This window comes from Netta rufina, assembly GCF_964035555.1.
Source record: "Netta rufina genome assembly, chromosome: 10".
Classification (NCBI taxonomy): domain Eukaryota; kingdom Metazoa; phylum Chordata; class Aves; order Anseriformes; family Anatidae; genus Netta; species Netta rufina.
Window position 1 is genome coordinate 1104598 of NC_140133.1, and position 10997 is coordinate 1115594.

At 45.8% G+C, this 10997-nt stretch overlaps 1 long non-coding RNA gene across 1 annotated transcript; it reads right to left on the bottom strand.

Annotated features, from left to right (window-relative positions):
- Window positions 1-327: 327 nt before the first annotated feature.
- Window positions 328-7286, bottom strand: LOC311213169. Its single transcript, XR_014618735.1, has 3 exons — window positions 7171-7286; window positions 4763-4836; window positions 328-655 (listed from the first exon to the last, which is right to left on the bottom strand). It is a non-coding gene; the product is annotated as an uncharacterized lncRNA (long non-coding RNA).
- Window positions 7287-10997: the final 3711 nt, after the last annotated feature.

Here is a 10997-nt window from a genome sequence, read left to right on the forward strand (position 1 = left end):
CCAGTGCTGGTGAATAGAGTTGTTCCTCCCTAGGGGTAGGGCTTGGCATTTCCCTCTCCTGAACTTCAAAAGGTTCCTGCCTGCCCCTATCTGCAGCCTGTCAAGGTTCCTCTGAATGCGCCGCCACTTTCCCCACACAATGGCCTTTTCCATAGAAGCCACCGACGACCTGCCACCTCTCCCCCTCCCGATTCGGCATGCCCCTGGGCACCACTGACCACCAACCTCGTTGTGGCACCATGCCTCGTCATCCTGGGCTATCCCGACAGCTTCCACCCATCGGGAGGTCCCAGTTGTAACAAATGACTGAGTCCCAAATAGGGTTACAATTAATGTTTACAATTTATTAAAGGAATAGAGGTAAGCAAACAGCGCTGGGTATGCCAGGAGTCTCTGCTCCACTAAGACACACACCAGTTACATCAGGCGGCCGGTTTTTATGCTCCTAGGCTAATACATATTCATCACCACTTTTGGAAAAGGCAGGGATATTATAATTAGTTTCCCGGGACCCGAACAATCCTGCGGATGCATGCGTTATCAGTCTCCAGTGGTCCCTCTGGGGGTGGCTCGTACTGAAGGCTCGTAGTCTTCCTCCCAGGCTTTGTCCTTTGGTCGTTCTTCAGCTTCCTCCCCACTCCTTATTTAGTAGTCGCTGGGCCAGACATCAGAAAGCTGTGTCTCGTGCAATAGTCAGCAGTTAACTCAAAAAAACTTCCCCCGTTCTCTTATCTCCCAGACCCAAGTCTCAAGGTTTACCCTTCAAACCCTCTATCGACATGAACTGCTAGACCGTTCTTTTGCAAGATACAAGAACTACCACACTAACTACACACTAACCACTTGGCCTTGTAGTTATTTATACAAGGGGATGTAAGACAGAAGGTCACATTTCATTATGAGGCCCTAGTGTTGTTCCATATTGGCACGAATCAGATGAACATATTTCACAAAATTTTATTTTATTTTCATTAACATTTTGGAAGCTACACAAATTTTATTTTCCAAGCCAATCACACAGTGTTTCCACCCTGATTGAAGACAGGCCCTGACATCACCTCTGCCCTCAGTTCCCAGCCAAGCACAGAGTGTCCCCACATGCACTGCATAGCAAACACACACAGTAACATTGACATCCTATCTGTAAACATGCTATAAGTTACTCACCTGATAAAGAACTGCATGCAATAAAGGCACCAAGTACTAGTTAGAATTAGTTTATTCTAACAGATCCTACTAGCTGTTACCTCAAAAAGATGTGCGTACCCCTCGCTACTTGGAAACGCATCAGTCCATAAACTCTGATCCACCTAAAGAACCCCGAAACTGACTGAAGGAAAAACAAACACCCCAAAGAGCAGCCCAAGCAGAAGGAGCTCTCTGAGGGGATGCCTGGGGCTCATATACCATTTGGTCCCGCCCAGCACCCAAACCAATCACCTGGGAAAGGGTAGGGGCAAAACACAAGGAAGTAGGAAGAGAGCAGCAGCAGCAGCTGTGGTGGTGTTTTTTTTCTGTGTGTTATTTTTCTTTTTTTTTTTTTTTTTTAATCTGTTTTAGCTCAACAGCATACATAGTGCAGACAAGAGAAATGGGGTGCTTCTAGAAGCAACAATCCCTATGCCTTTGCTGCAGCTTATAATATTAAAAGACATTATTACCAAGCAAATAATTGGAACTCTTCCAACTGGAATTAGCTCAAACTTTTATTTACGTATAAAGAAAAAACTAGGAGTAGAACATCTGCTCCATCTTTTCCTCTCTCACCTTGCCATAGGCAGCTCTGGCTGTGATGTCCCAGATTGCATACTGCGTTTCAGCTTTAACAAATGAAAACCTTTACCCTAACCCAAGCCCTAGCCGTTACCTTGCCCTTACCCTAACACTAACCCTAACCCTTATTCTCACCCTAAACCTAACCCTAACCCTTACCCTTACCCTAATCCTAACCCTATTCTTACCCTTCCTCTAACCTTTACCCTAACTCTTACCCTTACCCCAAACCTAACCCTTAAACTTATCATAACCCTAACTCTTACTCTTACCCTAAACCTAAACCTTATCCTCACCCTAACCCTTAGCCTTAGCATTACCCTAACTGTTAACCTTACCCTTACCCTAACACTTACACTTGTCTTAACCCTTACCCTAAACGTAACCATAACCCTAACCCTAACCGTAACCCTAAGACTCTCACCCTAACCCTAACCCCTAACCCTACCCCTAACCTATCCTTAACCCTAACCCTCTAACCGTAACAATAACCCCTAACCCTAATCCTTACCCTAGCCCCAGCCCTAGCCCCTAACCCTATCCCTAGTTCCCAAGAACTACATTTCCCGGCATACTCTGGGCACTCAACATGACCTCCCGGAAGTCCAGAATCCAAAAACTACATTTCCCAGCATACTCTGGGCACTCAACATGACCTCCTGGACATCTGAAGTCCTGAGAACTACATCTCCCGGCATGCTCTGGGCACCCAACATTGCCTCCCGGTGCTGGAAAACTACACCTACCAGCATTCCCCAGACAGCCGGCATGGCCAATCAAAGGCCGAGTGTTCAAGAACTACATTTACCAGCACTCACTGGAACCCTAACCCTTACCGCAGTTACAAAAAAGCCTCAAGCCCTAACATTAAAAAACCTTGAAACCCCTACAGACCTAACCCAAACTATTTACCACACTAAACCCCTGAAGACCTCTGCCTAAACCCCCTAACCCCAAATCTTAGGATGCTCAAAACCCAAACCCAGAAATTACGACACGCAAAACCCAAACCCAACCCAAAAGGTTAGGTTGCACAAAGCCCTAATGCAAAACATTAGGACGCTCCAAACCGTAACCCAAAAATATTAGAACGCTCAAAGCCCTTTCCCAAAAACTTAGGACGCTCAAAACCCTATCCCGAAAACATTAAGATGCTCAAAACACTTTCCCAAAAACTTAGGATGCTCAAAACCCAAACCCAACTACCCAGAATGCTCAAAAGCCTATCCCAAAAAATTAAGGCACTCAAAAGCCTAACCCCAAAAATTAAGATGCTCAAAATCCAAACCCCCAAAATTAGGATACTCAAAACCCTACCCCTGGAGAACCTAACCTGAAAAAAAAAAAAATTAAGATCTTAAAACCCTAACCGTAAATAACTGACCAAAAATAAAACCGTAAGACTCTAACCCTAAAAAACATATCAACACTACAAACCAAAAAACTCTAATACCCTAACACGCTAACCCTGAAACCCTTAAAACCCTAACCCCCAAATCCTTAAAATCCTAACCGTTAAAACTCCAACCCTAAAAACCTTAAAATCCTAAACATAAACCCTGAAACCCCTTACCCTGAAACCCAACCCTAGTGCCCAATCCCTGAAACCTTAAAACCATGAATCAATCTGTAGCAAATAGCATAGGCTGAGTTGAGGATCTCAGTCCAGTAGCATTATTATTCGAGATTACAATGCGGGTGTCCCACAAGCAGGAGGGTGCCTACTAATTCCATACACAGTTTATACACTTTTTTTTTCTGCCGAGGACTGAGACCCTCCCCTGTTTCCCCTTTAACTGTGCTATTCAAGGTTCATAATCTAGCTGGTGCTTCACAGAAAATACACAGCTGCTGGCCAAAGTCACATTTCTTTTGAGGTTTTTACTCTTTGAGGTGGTAATGTTTCTTACGCCGTGATTTCCACCTAATTGCTGTAAGGATTCTGGTTGTCTGTGTTTTACATGGTTGTCTGTTATAATAAATAATAAAAGTCCCAAATAGGATTACAATCAAAGTTTACAATTCACTGAATGAATAGAGGTAAGCAAACGGTGCTGGGTACGCTGGGAGTCTCTGCTCCACCAAGACGCGCACCAGTTATACACCAGTTACCTCCCTTAAGGGATATAGAGAAGCTCTCTCAGATACGTCAGTCCTACTTCTCATGCATGCGGCCGGAGGTCGGTCTAATTCTGGTGCTGTTGGTGGTGGAAGCTGGGGCAACGGTGGTACTGGTGGAGATACCACAGCCACCGGAGGGGGAGCCGCCGGGGGTGGATTGTTAGGATATGGAGGTGGTAGCTTATCCAACGGCTCACGTTTATCACCTTTTTCTTTTTCCTGTTCTTCTTGTTCTTCAAATTTCTTATCTGCTTTTAGTGTAAATATTGAGGCTGGAAAAGGACAGGAAGTCCTCCTGATCCATAATCCTGCATAATCACTTTCTTCCTGGCTAAAAGGTTCCTTTGAATTAACATGGATATTTAAGGCCTGGCAAATCCAGTCTTCAAAGGATCCAAAAACAGGCCGAAAGACATGTGGTCTTAAAGGCTCCTTTGGCCATTCTGTCACACAATACTGGACCATTTTTAATTTACTTTTTCCTTTTCTGGGGCCCCTATCATTCCAATTTCTAATCGTTATTCCTAATGGACTTTATGGTGGTATGACTGGTAATTTGCTCCCTTTCTTCTGGTCCCTGGTCTTCGATTTTGTCTGACCCATCTCGGAATTTTACTATGGCAATTCCCACAGCCCTTGGTTACCTTAGTAAGAGTGTCTTGCAGGGGGTTTAGGACCTATCACCCACCCACAAATGCTATAGGAATCGCTTCAGTCCTTCACCGGCCAAGTCCCTCACGGGAGATTGGAACTGCAGTTAGAAGACCTCCACAATCGCTTTGGATCTAAGTTTCGTCTCTGTCACACTCTTACACACACAGGCAACCAAATCCTACCCAGCCAAACAGTATACGCTTTAAATGCTTACGACTCTGTCATCTTCGTTCAGATCTTCACATGCAGAATTACGGGCAAAATATAGTGCTGCAGCTGGCAAGGGAGCTGAAAAAAAAAAAAATCAAAAACTTTGCTTACTTTTATTCAGGTTCAAGATGCCATTAGTCCTGACCTGACTCGAACAACAGCCACCAAATGGTGTGGCGCCTTTCCTAGAACAAATCAGAATTCAGGAACCAAAGCCCTCCCGAACGAGCCTGCAATTGTAATAAATGACTGGGTCCCAAATAGGATTGCAATTGAAGTTTACAATTTATTAAATGAATAGAGGTAAGCAAGTAGCACTGGGTGCGCCGGGAGTCTGCTCCACCAAGACACGCACAAGTTACATCAGGCAGCTGTTTTTTTTGCTCCTAAGCTAATACATATTCATTACTACTTCTACAAAAGGCAGGGTTATTCTAATTAGCTCCCACTGGTGCAGGCGTTATCAGTCTCTGGTGGTCCCTCTGGGGGTCCCTCATGCTGAAAGCTTGTAGTCTTCCTCCCAGGCTTTTCCCTTGTCCTTCTCCTTTGTCCATCTTGGCTGGATGTCAGACACTTGCATAGTGTCCCATGAAGCAGTTGTAATAGTTAGTAGTTATTCTGAAACCCCTTTGTTCTCTTATCCCCTATTGACCCGAATTGCTGGACTATTCCTTTGCAAGATACAAGAACTATACACACTAACAACTCTGGTTTTCTTAGTCTTGTGGTTATACAAGGGTATGTAAGACAGAAGGTCACATTTCATCATATCATGCGGCCCTAGCGTTGTTCCATATTGACACGAATCAGATGAACACATTTCACACTGTTAAGCTCTCTTATCACTGCAAGCATATCTCAATACCACCTTCCTTCCCTCTACAGGATGTAACTGCGCAAAAACAACATTTTTATTCCTACAACCTTGATCCCCTTACTCTGAAATCCTTATTCTCCTTAAACCTAACAACTCTAACCACTACCCTAACCCTTATTAACAACCCCCCAATGCTAATGACACTGACCTTAATTCAAACCCCAAACTGCCCCTAACCCCAGACAACCAACAATGAAACACACACACACAAAGATGGAAACTACAAAAAAGGCAAAACCCTGGATACAGGCCCCAAATCACAAACACGCGACCAAAATGCTACAGAAAAGCCCCAGACGCAGGCTCCAAATGCTACAGCTAGGCCTCAAAAGCTCAAGATGCATCCCAAAGAAAAAATGCAGATCCCAAACGTTACAGAAAAGCCCCCAAACCCAGGCTGCACAAGTCTACAAGCAGACCCCAAACTGCCAACAGAAGCAGGCAGAGACCAAGGCCGCTAAAGTGTACAAGCAGCTCCCAACCCCCCTCAAATACAGGCCCAAAAAGTGCACAAGTAGCTCCCTCCACAGAGACAGGACCCAAAGGTGTACAACCAGTTCCCAACACCCCTGAGACACAGGCCCCAACCCCCCCCCCCCAGACACAGGGCCCTAAATTCTACAAGCAGCTCCCAACCCCTGCAAAAGGCAGGCCCCCTATCCTATACAAGCAGCTCCCAACCCCCCCCCCCCCGAGGGAGGCCCCCAAGTCCCTCCAAACACAGGCCCCTACAGTGTACAGGCAGCTCCCAGCCACCCCCAGATGCTGGCCCCAAAGTTGTACAAACAGCTCCCAAACCTCACAGAAACAGATTCCTACATTGTACAAGCAGTTCCCAACCCCCTAGACACAGGCCCTGACCCCCCACAGACACAGGCCCCAAAGGTGTACAGCCTCCTCAAAATCCCCCCCCAACGCAGGCCCTTACAGTGCACCAGCAACTCCAAACCCCCCACCCAGAGGCAGGCTCCAACCCCCCATGGACGCAAGCCCCAAAGGTGTACAACCAGCTCACAAACCCCCGAGACACAGGCCCCAAGCCCCCCCCCCCAGACACAGGCCCTTACAGTATACAAGCAGCTCCCAACAACCCCCAGATGCAGGCCCCAAAGTTGTACAAACAGCTCCCACCCCTCCCCCAGACGGAGGCCCCAAGCACCCCCCCCAAACACAGGCCCCTACAGTATACAACCTGCACCCAACCCTCTACCCCCGAGGCCAGCCCCAAAGGTGCAGAAGCAGCTCCAAGCCTCCCTCCCAACCCAGGCTCCAACAGTGTACAAGCAGCTCCCCCCCACACCTCAGACCCTCAGCAGATTCTGAGCAGCGCCTACCACAGCACCAGTAAAACAGAGGGGAAGCACTTCAGAGACTTGCCTTAGGGGGACCCTTGCTTAGGGACACTGACTGGGATGACGACCCTCCCGCCTTTCCTCAGCACTCCGGAGAGGATTCAACCCTCTGGGACTGCAAGAAGCAGCCATAAAAGAAAAAAAAAAAGGCAGATCCTCAGGCACCTCACAGGCACAGCCTACCTGCTGCAATACCTCTCTTTCACGAGCTCTTCTTCAGCTCCTCACAGCTTCAATGCGGCCGGGACAGGGCGGACCGGCACCACTCGGCGGCGGCGGGGGAAGTGGGAGGCGCGGGCGGGGGGGCTGGCACCACGCGGCGGCGGCAGGGGGAGGGGGGCGGCGCAGGGCGGGGCAGCCAGAGCAATGCAGGGAGCCATCCCTCCCACCAAACCAGAAACAGTAGTCAAAAACTACACAACCGGGACCCCAAACCACATGGAGCCAGGCTCCCGAACCGTACATGAGCACGAACACACACAAGCCAGAGACTGAGGTCCATGATGGCTACCATCAAGAAAAGCAGACAACATCAAGCTCGAGAGAGATCAGCCTTTCCAAATCCCAGTGAAAGACAAAAACTGCTTCATTACTATACCCTTGCCAACAATACATTTAAGACGCATGATATGGTGCTCAGCAAGCACTGCAGAAGCCAACAACTATGGGAACAAGACCTGGTAATGGATACTATAGTACACAGAAACAACCATACACCATAGAACACATACTGGAACTGCCCTGACTACCACACGCTAGGCTGAAAAGGATGAATCCATGGCCTCTTTACCCAGTTGTTACTGGATCCCTTTCCCATGCTGCCCTGACTTAAAAGCCATCCCCATGCACATACCACGCACATGCCAAGGTACAACCCCACCCAACACACAGACAGGACATTTCAAGACAAACAGCTTTAGGGATGGCTGGAAAGCAGGATTCCTCCTCAAGGCACACGCAGACTGCATGAGATGGAGCTCCAGGCACCTCTTCACCTGAGGCAACACACTGCCATCAGGAACCACCGTGCCAGACAAGCTTTTTCTGCTAGAACACCCTTCTCAGATGCACTGTGGCATTCAAGTGAACTGCTTTCATGCAAATATAAAGACTGATGTTACAACTGATTCAAAGATCGAAGCCGTAATTCCTTTAAGTGGTATATTCCTTATTGCAGCGCTGGATGCACGGGGGATCTCTCCGCCTATCGTGCATACCTAAAGCGGAAAGCAGTCTAGAATTTATACAATCAATCAATATTCTACAAGCACCTATACATATGCATTACCTATCCCCGCCTTCCCTCGCTTCTCATGCTAATTAGCCTTTTGGCACCTTGCGCCTGCGCAGAGCCTTCCAAGAATTGTGGGCAGGGGTCTTTGGGACGTGGGCAGGGGTCTTTGGGAGGAAGACCCCGAGTCTTCCTCACAGTGTACTTTTCACCTTTGGTCAGGAATCTGCTGAATTGGCAGGTTTCTTAATTGCAAGAGCTGGTTGTTGCTAATTCTTCCGTTTGTTGTATCTTTATAATGAATTCCAATGTCCAGTTTCGAGATTTATAGTCCTTACATTCGTTTCTCTGTCTGTCTGCCGCTTCCTTATCATGAGTTCCAGTGTCTTGTTTCGAGATATACCGTCCATGTCTGGGGATTGCCCTTGCCTCCCCAATACCTCCCCAATACCTCCTTAATCAATCCCCCCTTTTCTTTTCCCATGCAAATTCTTTTGCATCAGATACTTTCATTATTTACAGTAACACAACAAAGCAGGCATCTAAACAACATGCACACAAATATTCCTAACACTACTAATGCGATTACAGCAATGAACACTTGTTTCAACCATTGGAAATTGGGCAACCAGGAGGTCAACTTATTCCATATTTCACTAAAACTCCACGAAAGATCATCTTTACTGATCTCATGTAGGACCCTTGTCTGCTTCCATATTTCTTCCAGGTCGGTAGAGATCCTTCCACTCTGATCTACATACACACAACAACTTGTGTTTATTACTGTACAGACTCCCCCTTGAGCGGCCAGTAACAAGTCTAGGGCCATCCGATTTTGTAATACTACCTGTGATAAACTAGATATCTCTTCTTGTTGAGCCTTTATAGCATCCAGAGTTTTGTTTTCTAACTTCTCTATAATTGCAGAAATATTAACTATCGCCTTTTCCAATTCACTCACTCCTAACCATGGGATAAACCATCGAACGAAACTATGAAAAGGGGTGTGTCTCTCTACCAATGGATTGTTAATTTTTCGTCTGATTCTCCGCATATGAGTTCTCAAGTAACCTCGAGGCACTACATCATGTACTGTCATATTGGGGACTACCGCTCCAAGAGTGCAAGTTCCCTTCCAATTCTCAGGCAAGACCTTACGGGCTGTACCGTTGCATAGCCAATACCACCCTTTTCCTTCTGGAACCGGCCAGCTGGTTGAATTTGCCCAGCCGCTAGTCGTACTAATATCAATTGTTCGATTACAAGATGTCTGATTCCCCACATAAGTAGTACCTGTATTTATACAATCCTGTTTTCCCATACCTTTAGGCGGGTTACACCTTTGTACACATACATAGTAAGATTCCAACGGCACGAAGCTACTAACTTCTAGTTCCAAAACTTCTTCATATTTTCGACCCCAAGATGTGTTTTCCCACAAATTAGTCCAAGATAAGTTTGCAGGCAAGGGAATCCCGATTAACGATACACCCTTATTCCCATGCTGTGGCAGATGGGTGCATACCCAACAGTTCGTCTTATGAGTTACTTGAGAAATTGTTTGTATTAAGGTCAGGTGTAAGTTCTCATCCCAAGTTGCCCACCCCGAATCCGAGAACTGCACCCCTGCAATCATTAGGATGTGGAAAACCGTAATTTTGTTGGTCCAATTGGAGTGGTGGTCTATATCCTCACCGGGACCTTCTGCACCCTTGAATTGTGGATCCGAGCTGCTTGCTTCTTAATCTTAATGGCGGTGTGTGTTGTCAGTAATACTTGGTATGGTCCCATCCACTTTCCTTCCATTTTTCCTGTAGGGGTTGTCCTGAAAAAGTCTTTATATATATATAATTCCCGAGCTTAAAGGGGTGGATTGGTTGATCCAACCCTCTAGCCCTGGTCCCTAAAACAAATTTATGTACTTTATTTAATTGTTTCTGAAGTTCAGTTATATAAGCATATAAATATTCTGATCCTAACTGCGTTAGGTCCTCTCCACTAAATAGAAATTGCTATGGCCTTCCATATAAGATTTTGAAGGGACTCAAATTCCCTTTTATTCTAGGTTTAACTCTAATTCCAAGTAATGCTAAAGGGAGGGATTGAGGCCATGACAAATTAGCTTCTTATCCAATTTTAGCTATTTATTGTTTAATTAAATGGTTCATTTTTTCTACCTGTCCACTTGCCTGTGGTCTATAAGGAGTATGCAGTTGCCAATCTATCTTTAGAATCTTACTTATCTGTTCTACCACTTGTGCACAAGAATGTGAAACTCTATCAGAAGACATTGCTACTAGAATCCCAAAGCATGGTATTATTTCATTTAACAAGACTTTAACCACTTCTCTTGCTTTGTTTGTTCGACAGGGAAAGGCTTCAGGCCTTCTTGAAAACGTGTCAGTCAGAACCAGTAAATAATGATACCCCCCTTTTCTAGGGAGTTCTGAAAAATCAATTTGCCACTGTTGCCCCGAATAATTTCCTTTACCGATTATTCCAAATTTTATTCTATTCTTGGTATTGGGGTTATTGTGTAAACAAATGCTACATTGTTGAGTTACTTGTTTTATCATATCGTCCCACTAATGTCTGACTCAGGCTCTTATGCAGTGTGCCAGCTCCCCAGTGCGTTTTATTGTGTTCTGTAAGAACTATGGGCCATGTCAAACTAGAGGGTATTACTATGTGGTTATCTTTTAAATATACTCATCCATCTGGCTTCATTTTACCTTTCAAATCTTCAATTAATTTTAAGTCTTCTTTTGTATAATTTGGA